General features: G+C 37.4%; 1 non-coding gene across 1 annotated transcript; it reads left to right on the top strand.

The window, feature by feature from the left end:
- Positions 1-4,540: 4,540 nt before the first annotated feature.
- LOC144974257 (5S ribosomal RNA) lies at positions 4,541-4,659 on the top strand. Its single transcript, XR_013645677.1, has one exon. It is a non-coding gene; the product is annotated as a 5S ribosomal RNA (ribosomal RNA).
- The last annotated feature ends 6,863 nt before the right edge of the window (positions 4,660-11,522 follow it).

Raw genomic sequence — 11,522 nt, 5'->3', positions numbered from 1 at the left:
CCAACGGCAAGCTTTGTAGGATTTACTTTTTTCATTATTCTTTATGTGATGTTTAAAAAAAGTAAATATCTTAAAGATAAAATGAAATCAGGAAGAGTAGAATTCAAGCTTTTTTCTCAATAAAATACAATACAATACCTACTAAAACCTAAACTAGGCCAATACGTGGTCTTTGATGGCATGTGATATGCATTGGTAAAGTATAACGTACAGGATAACAATTATAAAATAAACATCCATTACTCATCAAATTCAAACGTAAGGTGATCTATCTTATTGCTATCAACACAGTGCTCAAAGATGTTGAAATTCCTCGCAGTTCTTGTGCAAGCGTGCATATAGTTCCAAATATCCATGAATTAAAGAGTGGGCAGGCACGTTTATTGAGTTTGAACACCACTCCTCTTGTTGACGTTAAATCTCTGGAATCCAAGTTGTCAATCTTGTGTACGACCTTGTAAATTTGAATAAGATTACCTCTAACTTCTGTGTGCTTTAAAGATGTGGATTAATTGTAGATTTGTAATAATAATAATAATGCTGAAAACTTATATAGCGCAATAACTCCGAGACACCAGACTCTAAGCGCTAAATTACAAATTACTTTGGCTGACACATACTCATTCACACACACACACACAAGCATACACACACACAAGCATACACACACACACAGACACACAACACATAATAGAAACCAGACAGACCTATCTTGCTTCTCATAACATCTACTAAAGACGAAACAGATATGTTTTAAGCGAACGTTTAAAAATAGACAAAGATTCTTTTTCACGAATGCTCTGTGGTAAGGCGTTCCAAACAGAGGGTCCGACATGAGAAAAGGATCTCATTCCAGCATTTTTCCGTATTCGAGGGACAACTAGTTTGGTGGAATCACTGGCCGAACGTAAGGGGCGGGGTTTTGAATATCTTTCAATTAGTTCCGAAATGTAGGAAGGGACAGTACCTTCAAGACAACGATACACTAAAACACAAGCTTTGAATTTAATCCTTTTCTCAACAGGCAGCCAATGCAGGTCATGAAGTAGAGGTCTGGCAGAATAGGACCTACGCTTCATGAATACTAGTCTGGCAGCGCTGTTTTGGACAATCTGAAGACGTCTCAGATTATATTGCGAAACGCCAAACAACAGAGCATTGCAATAATCCAATTTCGATAGTACGCGGGACACAACCAGGTGTTTGGTCACATCCTCAGATATGAACCGTCTAATGGAAGCAATCTTTTTTAGTTGGAAAAAGAGAGATCTAACCAACTTATTAACCTGATGCTCCATCGACAGTCCAGAGTCTCTTGTAGGTAGCTAACTCTTTTTTTCTGTTTAATTTTGTTGGAGGTATAAGTGCCAATGTCTTTGGCATTAACATTGCTTCTCTAAACCCAATAAAAACCCATATAAAACCTGATTAGTGACGATGGGTCCTTTTTAGAAGTACCTAAAATGGCATGTTGCTTCATAAGAAAACAAGTCGCCTGGCGTAAAATAACCATTTTAATGACAGTCGTATCAAGACAAAGGGAAAAGAACAGAGCTCGGCCACCTGTGCTCTTTCTCGGCAACATTATATCTACAAATGACCCAAAAATTCACAAAGTTACTTGGATCAACCAAGACGTGAACAGCGGAGAAGGATTGCGAGTGCCGTTACTGATACAGTTCCAGAAATAATCTTTGTATTAACTTGTCTTTTTGAATAGAACAGAGGAAAAGGAAGAAATGCACCAGAGAGTATTGCGCTGGAAACAATAAAGAATTGCCTTGGGGACTCAATTAAATTACCTGTATCAACCTAGACGAGAAAAGTGGATATGGATTGTGGCATCGCCGAGTACCATTACGGATCCCAGCATCAAAAATAATATTTGGGTTATCTTTACACAGGGGACAAGAAAGAATTACATAGGGGATAAGGAAGAATTGGGCAGGAGGAATATACTCTGACAAGAATATTCTCGTCTGTCTTCTTCCCCGTTTCTAGAAACCTGCTTGCTTAGAGCATTTCAATCTTTCCTTTTCGAAAATGTGATTAATATGTCATCATTGTAACAAAATTGTAAAAGTAATCTCCTCCTCCTCTCCTCCTCCTCATCCTCCTCCTCCTCCTCCTCCTTCTTCTTCTTCCTCTTCTTCTTCTTCTTCTTCTTCTTCTTCTTCTTCTTCTTCTTCTTCTTCTTCTTCTTCTTCTTCTTCTTCTTCTTCTTCTTCTTCTTCTTCTTCTTCTTCTTCTTCTTCTTCTTCTTTCTTCTTCTTTCTTCTTCTTCTTCTTCTTCTTCTTCTTCTCTTCTTCTTCTTTCTTCATCTCCTCCTCCTCCTTCTCCTCCTCCTCATCTTTCTTCTTCTTCTTCTTCTTCTTCTTCTTCTTCTTCTTCTTCTTCTTCTTCTTCTTCTTCTTCTTCTTCTTCTTCTTCGGAATGTTGCTCTGTGTACGAGAAAATAAATTCTCCATGTTCTAATCCGTTCAAAGACAACGTATTGTCTCAAAATATAGAACATTAAGATTGACTAAAGTTTTTCAGAACACATTAAAAACAAACTACAAACGAACTCTTATATTTACGTCCTGTTTTTCGCCAGCCAGACCAAAATGTATGAAATCAAAGAGATAAAGGTGGACTGGCGATGGAATTCATATAGACAGTCAGGACTTCTGCTGAAAATGGGTGGATAGGTGTAAAAAATAAACCGACGATAGGAAACGATGAACCATTGAACCAAAGAAACCGACATACATAAATAGAAGAAGACGAAAGAAGTAATTATTATTTGATACGGATATCTTTAAATAGAACAGTTCATCGTACCCCCTCCGATCCTGTTGCATTTTAAAATGATTAATTTTACCTTACTGACCTGTTATAATGGCTGTGAATGAAAATATGCGACATAACCGAAAGAGAACGAAATACATAGCGATAAGCCTTTACCTAATTGGCAACTTAATTTTTTTTTTTTTAGTTTTCAAAATTTCAAATATGATTCGATTCCATCTGAATGTATGTTAAGAAATGCGCATAAATATTCTATACTCAGATGATGACATGGAGCCGGTTCTCGCCTTAGTGGCACCGTGGCCAGAACAAGTGGCGGCGAATTCTGGCACTAAGTACCATAATAATCACTACTACTATCCCGGCAGGAGTGCTACATAAAACATTCAGACTCCACCAGGTACACTGAGAAATAATATTCCGTTATTCCCAGTAGACGTAAATAAAACAAGATTCATGACTATAAGAAGAAAATAGATATACAGTAAATGGAAAGGTAGAACACGCACTGTAAATATGATGCTACCAATAAAATATCAAAGATTTGTCATTCAGTGTAAAGCCATTTAAGCATGTTTTAAGGGTTTTGTGCTAAAATAGAACACCACTTTTAAAAATTGCAGATTCAAATTATGTAAAATATCATATTCATATATTTTTATGTGACGTCGTAGTTGGCTTAATTGAACTTACCAAAAGTTAATAATTTTAATTCTGTCAAATTTTGACAACGTTCTGACAGTTCAAAATGGCTGCCCCATGGATGTCTGTCGGTGACAGAAAGCTGTCCTTGAATTTATTGTTTTCGAAGCATAAACCTCGAGTAGCATTTTAAACCGCATTAAACCAGATTCAAATTAATTGTGTAAAAGGGTTAAAGTTGAAAACGAATAATTGTCACTTTGAAGATCAAGATTATTGGATAACTCAGAAGCTACTATGACCTAAAAGTATAGTAAGCACCATCAACTTCTAGAGGCAAACAATAACAATGCGTTTTTATTAAACACATACGGTAGTTCTTTAGAGCCCCAAGCTCAAGAGCCTTAGTGATTTTACAGTAGGAAACGGACAAAAATTGCTTGCAATAGAGTTAAAAGGAAGTTGGATAAACGCATTCCGCTAGCTCCAAATCAAACAATAAATTAACAATTATTACACAACACTAGGCCGAACTAGATAGTCCGCATGAAATTCAATCAATTTACCGATTCAGTCATTGGGCTTATGAAGTTACATTTCAGGCATTACAGTGTCTGTCACATACGAACCACCGATTTTCATCAATCATCTAAAGAGGCGGGACTGCAGTTCACCTTTTATCATACGCGAGGGTGATTCAGAAAGTAATGGAACAAATCTCCTACTGAGTTCATATCTCTTTTATGTGACGTCATAGTTGGTTCAATTGAACTTACATATGTACTCTTTAAAACAAAAATTAAAAATTCTAATTCTGTCAAATTTTGACAAAGTTATGACAGTTCAAAATACATGCCCTTACAGAGAGAACGTTATCCTGGTTTTGCGCATGCGTCTCTCGTCCTCGCTTCCGGTGAAGAGTCTCATGCCGCTTTCAAGATAGCCCATCGTCATTTTAAATTCTCCAGTAACGACAAATTGTGCAACAGACGAATACAACATGCTATTTCAACTAACATTATTGTACATTTCTAAACTATCTTCATCATTATATAAATTAGCAATAATATTTTAATAGTATATTAAATTCTATTTTCGACACTTGTTGTCTACGACCATACTACGTTGAAAATACCGGTTCTCGTCCGATCACCGAAGTCAAGCAACGTCAGGCGTGGTTAGTACTTAAATGGGTGACCGCTTGGGAACCCCACGTGTTGTAGACATCTTAAAAATGTTTATTTTTAATTTATCTATTTTACAATTATATTACATTAAAAAAATTTTTATTTGTTTTTTTTTTTTAAATTGTTATTTAAATTTTTCTTTTTTTTTTAGTAGTAGTAGTAGTTCTTGTAGTAGTAGTAGTAGTAGTAGTAGTAGTAGTAGTAGTAGTAGTAGTAGTAGTAGTAGTAGTAGTAGTAGTAGTAGTAGTAATAATAATAATAATAATGATGATGATAATATAATAATAAATAATAATAATAATATAATAATAAATAATAATAAATATATTAATAATAACAATAATAATAATAATAATAATAATAATAATAATAATAATAATAATAATAATAATAATAATAATATAATAATAATAATAATAATAATAATAATAATAATAATAATAATAATTAAAATAATATAATGATAATGATAATAATAATAATTTGTCAACGTAGTATGGTCGAAGAATTTAAAATGGCGATGGGCTATCTTGAAAGCGGCATGAGACACTTCACCGGAAGCGAGGACGAGAGACGCATGCGCAAAACCAGGATGACGTTCTCTCTGTAAGGGCATGTGTTCAAAATGGCTGCGCCCATGGATGTCTGTCGTGAGAGAATTCTGTCATTGAATTTCTTGTTTTCGAAGAATAAACCTCGAGTAACATTTTAATCCGCATTAGTGAAGTCTATAAAACTCAAGCATTTTGTTGTGGTAGTGTTTTAAGTTGGTTGAAACAGAGTCGAATAGACAATCATTGGAATGGCGACACCCCTCTTCCCCGAAGACCAAAAACTTCACAGCTGAGAAATCAGCTGCAAAAATTATGCCAAAATGTTTTGGAACACTAGAGATGTAATCCTCATTGATTACCTCCCACAGGGAGCCACTGTCAACTCTGAACGGTACAAATAAACCTTGAAGCATCTGAAAGCAAACATTTTAGTCGAATTCGACCGGCTTTGGAGATGGAACGAGTATTGTTTCTTCACGAAAATGCCATCCCACACACAAGGACCAGGAAAAGACACGTAGTCGCATCATTTTGATTGACAACGCTGCTTCACCCTCTTTTTTAATTAAACTTGACACTTTTGGAATTTCATCTTTTCGGTCCACTGAAGGAGGCAATGAGGGGACATCGCTATGAAGACGATAAAGAAGACAAGACAGTAGTGAAAATTTGGCTCAAAGTTCAGTCAACTCAGTTTTACGAGGACGGGATACATGGCCTTACAAAAAGGTGTACTGTTTCTATTGAGAGAGGCGGAGACTATGTTGAGAAGTAGCATTCTACTCGGCTAATGCTTAAGTTTTGATTTGAGGTATAATGCATTGTATTGATTCAATTTGCATTTACATTAATGAGCAGAATCCCATTACTTTTTGACTCACCCTCATACATTATTACTTTTCAGAACCAATACGAATGATAATTATTTGTACCGCATCTGAATATGTCGTTCCGATCTTTAGCATAACTTGTAAAATTGGTGCTATTTGCAACAAGGGGACATTATGTCTTTTATATCTCTTTTGATTATTGATAAGGATCGAAAATAGTTTGAAGACTAATTAAGGACTCTTGTAGAACACTCTTCTGAATATTTGAGTTTTGGCCATGTCAGTTTGAAAAAGTTTAGTTTGAAAACCAGAAAAGCGTTGGCACAATGGTGTATATTTGTGTCTTTAAAAATGATGATTGCTAGAATATTATTATGCGACAATCCCCTCAGACAGTTGGCTCTAACATTGAAAACATCGTGACAGCTTAACACATTTGGGCAGTGAAAAGGAATGTTGATAGTCTTTCCTTTAATCTTTCGTAGTTTGTAGTTTGTTTTTAGATCGCGCGATAAATCATTCCAGATCGTTTACCTTGATTTTTTAAAAGCTCCATATCTCATTGTTTTCAGGCGAGTTCGTCTTAAAAATAGGAGAACAACTCTTCAAATCACATCCTGCGAAGGACATAAACTTTCAAAACAACATAGAACCAAAAGAGTCAGCACCAATGATACACGAAATAGAAAAGGCTGTATCAAGACTAAAGAATGGTAAATCTCCGGGATTGGACGATATCCCAGCAGAACTTATAAAAGCGAATAGAGAACATGTGGTGAAGATCCTACACTCACTATGCTGCAAGATCTGGGAGACGTGTCAATGGCCAGAGGAATGGAAACAACAAGAAATTGTAATGCTACATAAATCAGGAGACACAAAGGAGTGCAGCAATTACAGAACCATAGCACCCATTAGTCATGCTATTAAAATCATGCTCTATGTCATCCTAGAAAGATTAAAAGTTAAAATAGAATCAGAACTAGCAGAGGAACTGGCAGGTTTCAGACCAGGAAGAGGTACTGAAGACATGCTCCTCGCACTTCAAGTCATCATAGAAAAACTAAATGAAATTCACAAAGAAGCATACATCATCTTTATAGATTGTAGCAAAGCGTTTGACAGTGTTGAACATGAACAACTTTTTCAGACCCTACACGACATGGGTTTCCCATTACATCTTGTTGCCCTCATACAATCCTTAAACACAAACCAAGAACTTAGAATTCGCTGGAACAACAACGCAGGTGAGCTTAAAGGCCTAAAACTAAATACCAAAAAAGGACAAAATACATGCACATCGGAGAAGTTAAAGATCAAGCCAAACTCATTAAAAGCGATGAGATTGAAGGTGTGTCTCATTTTAAATATTTGTGATACACTAAAACGCAAAATGGCGATTGCTCGATGGATCTAAATAACAGAATTGTAATGGCAAAGAAAAGAATGACCTCTCTAATTAATATATGGAAAGACAAATCCATAGGACAACATTTTAAAATAAAATTAGTAAAAGTATTGGTGTGGACAGTGATGACCTACGGCGCAAGAACATAGACATCAAACGTATAAACTCTGCTGAAATGTGGTTTTACAGAAGAATAATGAGGATAAGCTGGAGGGAAAAAAGAACAAATAAAAGCATATTGGACGAGCTGGAAGTCATGCCAGAGCTATTGAATATAATCAAAAGGAGAACAGTTTTTTCGGTCATATATGCACCATACATGAAACCCATGCACGCTGATGAAAGATGTAATACGGGGGAAAATGGAGGGCAAAGGAAGAAGGGGAAGACCTAGACCTATATAAAAAAAAACATCTTAGAATGGACAGAGATGAATGGAAGGAAACTATATGATGCCGTCAACAGACAAAGAGAATGGGCGGACTTTTGTCATCACAAAGTGCGGGCAGCCAATGTCAATGAGAACGACGCTGGATAGTGAGTGAGTGATTGAGTGAGTGAGTGAATGAGTGAGTGAATTTAGATTGGAATGTTTATGCCTGAGTATTTGCTTTTGATCGTTTTATGAAATAGATGTATGTCCGCGTTATCTCTACGAGACTGGAGTGTCAAACACCCCCGTTCCGTCTTGCGGCAAGTTGTGGCAAATCTTGAAACTGCTCTCTGAATGTTTTCAATGGCTTTTATGTCCTTCATCTTGTAGAAATCCCATGCAGTACAAGTAGACTCCAATATAAGTCTCACAATGTTGAATATATTATGCTTGTGCGTTTGTCTTTTCGGGTCGTTGGTGAAGATTTGTCTTGATGGAATGTGATGTTTAGTAGGCCTTTGTCACAATATGGCGAATATGAGCAGGGGGTTATTTAGCTGGAATCCAAGGTACGCCAAACTAGTGTTTGGCCCAACCTTTTGTAATCAGAATATATGTGTATTTCTCGGTGGAGATTGATATCATGGAGCATTTTTCATGATGGATATTCATTTGCCACGAGTTTGACCACTGTATCAGTGAGTCTAAATCTGACTGCAGAACCTTTGCATCGTTATGGTCTTCTATCGTTCTGAATAAGAGACAATCGTTTGCAAATAATTAAAGATTTAATCCATTAGATATATTTACCCCAACAACATTTATGAAAAAAATGGAAGCAAAGTGGCCCCAATACAGTCTCTACGGCACTCTGGATAGCATTATGCATTTCCCATTAGTTTTTCCATCAAGCACCACTTCTGGAGTCCGACCACACAGCCGATCTGAACCAATTATGTACTTGCTGAGTAATGCCGCATGATAGGGAGTTACAGTAATCTAATCTGGACAGTTAAGTGAATTGAGGAGTGATAAAGGTCTGAAAAAGTGTGCACGACACAGTGCAAGATAAAGCTGAAGGAAAAATACAAGAAAAATGAACATTAAAAAAAAAAAGAGCCTGCTTCCACTGGGGATCGAACCTCAGACATGATTACCGGTCAGACGTACCATTACACCACAGAGGTTTCCCGATTGTTGTGTTTCTGATATAAAACTTTAAACAGATTTAAAAACAAGTAACCTGAAAACTAATTATTTGAAGCTATTTATGGTATGTGAATTTTGCAATTAACAAAACTTAACGCAGAAAGAAAAAGTCATAGAACATCATCTTCCAGCTAATCTTGTTTATTTGCTCCTTTATTTCGCCTACATTCTGGACATCTGCTCATGCTCGGAATGAGACTTTGAAGTCGCCATTGGGGAATAGCATTCCACTCTTCCATCAATGCTTGGATGAGCTTATCCCGGTTTTGGGGCCTAGGGATACGACCATCAATTTTGCAATACAGATTATCCCGCAATTATTCTATTGGCGATAGATAGGAAAGGGAGGACCATCTCATTGCCGGAGTATTTCTTTGCTCAAAATATGATCGTTTCATGGCTGCAACACGAAGCCGTTCGTTATCCTGCTGAAGTGGTTCGTTTCAGTGTGATCCCGGAAGAAGGCAGTAACCCTTGTTTCAAGAATTTCATCGATGTACCGATTTTGAATTTTTCACAATGGCATTCAAACTAAAAAAAACATACGAGTACAGAAACAAATTTCATGGATTTGTATTGCACTCGGGCTGGAGGTTTTAATAAATGCAAATAAATAAAAAAATTACAAAACTCTCAATGTGTTCTGTTACAATAGAAAACGGTAAGGGCTGCCTGAAGCCGGTGATCGTAAAATACTAACGAAAGAGTGAAAATGGAAAGGCTTCGTATGGGAACAAAACAGACAATGGACGTTTCGGGTACAAACCCTTCGTCAGCACAACAATACACAAATAAACGTGGAAAACAAATAAAATATAATGAAAAATAACTAGTATCGTCTGTACTCAATGGTGGTTGCAGTATGAATGAAATGTTAGCGTGGCGTGGGTAGAGGATAGGGTGCCCCAGGGGGTGATCTAATTGATAAGCAAAGGTCAGCGTCAGGGAACAGAACTTTCCAGACTATAATGGAAGATAAAAGACATATTGGTAGTAGTAGTAGTAAATTTTTAATTCAGAAAAGTGAGTGGAGCAGGCACTTATGTTGGTAACAACAAGATATGAAGTGAATAGAAAAGTGCCAGAAGACAATAGAGAATAAAAATTTTTTCGCGGCGGTGGTGGGGTTTGAACCTGCGACCTTATTGGTACGACAACTCCGCCTGGCAGGTGAGAGCGTGGCTCTACCGTGTGAGCTATCCACGAACACAAAAATATTCGTTTCAAACTCAAAGTCATTACTAGATCCCTCTCTCACCCACTTCTTGAGACCGCCGATTCGTTCGTACACCACCATCGCGAATAATTTTGACCAGCAGTTAAGCTTAATAGCCAATATTCTCAACACAAACATATAACATAGAAACGATTGAGACATTGAGTATGCTCCGGTGTATGGGGTGAATTTTTAATTCAGAAAAGTGAGTGGAGCAGGCACTTATGTTGGTAACAACAAGATATGAAGTGAATAGAAAAGTGCCAGAAGACAATAGAGAATAAAAATTTTTTTTCGCGGCGGTGGTGGGGTTTGAACCTGCGACCTTATTGGTACGACAACTCCGCCTGGCAGGTGAGAGCGTGGCTCTACCGTGTGAGCTATCCACGAACACAAAAATATTCGTTTCAAACTCAAAGTCATTACTAGATCCCTCTCTCACCCACTTCTTGAGACCGCCGATTCGTTCGTACACCACCATCGCGAATAATTTTGACCAGCAGTTAAGCTTAATAGCCAATATTCTCAACACAAACATATAACATAGAAACGATTGAGACATTGAGTATGCTCCGGTGTATGGGTGAATTTTTAATTCAGAAAAGTGAGTGGAGCAGGCACTTATGTTGGTAACAACAAGATATGAAGTGAATAGAAAAGTGCCAGAAGACAATAGAGAATAAAAATTTTTCGCGGCGGTGGTGGGGTTTGAACCTGCGACCTTATTGGTACGACAACTCCGCCTGGCAGGTGAGAGCGTGGCTCTACCGTGTGAGCTATCCACGAACACAAAAATATTCGTTTCAAACTCAAAGTCATTACTAGATCCCTCTCTCACCCACTTCTTGAGACCGCCGATTCGTTCGTACACCACCATCGCGAATAATTTGACCAGCAGTTAAGCTTAATAGCCAATATCTCAACACAAACATATAACATAGAAACGATTGAGACATTGAGTATGCTCCGGTGTATGGGGTGAATTTTTAATTCAGAAAAGTGAGTGGAGCAGGCACTTATGTTGGTAACAACAAGATATGAAGTGAATAGAAAAGTGCCAGAAGACAATAGAGAATAAAAATTTTTTCGCGGCGGTGGTGGGTTTGAACCTGCGACCTTATTGGTACGACAACTCCGCCTGGCAGGTGAGAGCGTGGCTCTACCGTGTGAGCTATCCACGAACACAAAAATATTCGTTTCAAACTCAAAGTCATTACTAGATCCCTCTCTCACCCACTTCTTGAGACCGCCGATTCGTTCGTACACCACCATCGCGAATAATTTTGACCAGCAGTTAAGCTTAATAGCCAAT

The sequence above is a fragment of the Berghia stephanieae genome, chromosome 5 (genome assembly GCF_034508935.2).
Source record: "Berghia stephanieae isolate SIO BIC M18660-M18661 chromosome 5, UCSD_Bste_1.3, whole genome shotgun sequence".
NCBI classification, from domain to species: Eukaryota; Metazoa; Mollusca; class Gastropoda; order Nudibranchia; family Aeolidiidae; genus Berghia; species Berghia stephanieae.
The sequence above is the reverse complement of the archived record's forward strand: the minus strand, read 5'-3'. Positions and strand labels throughout refer to the sequence as shown.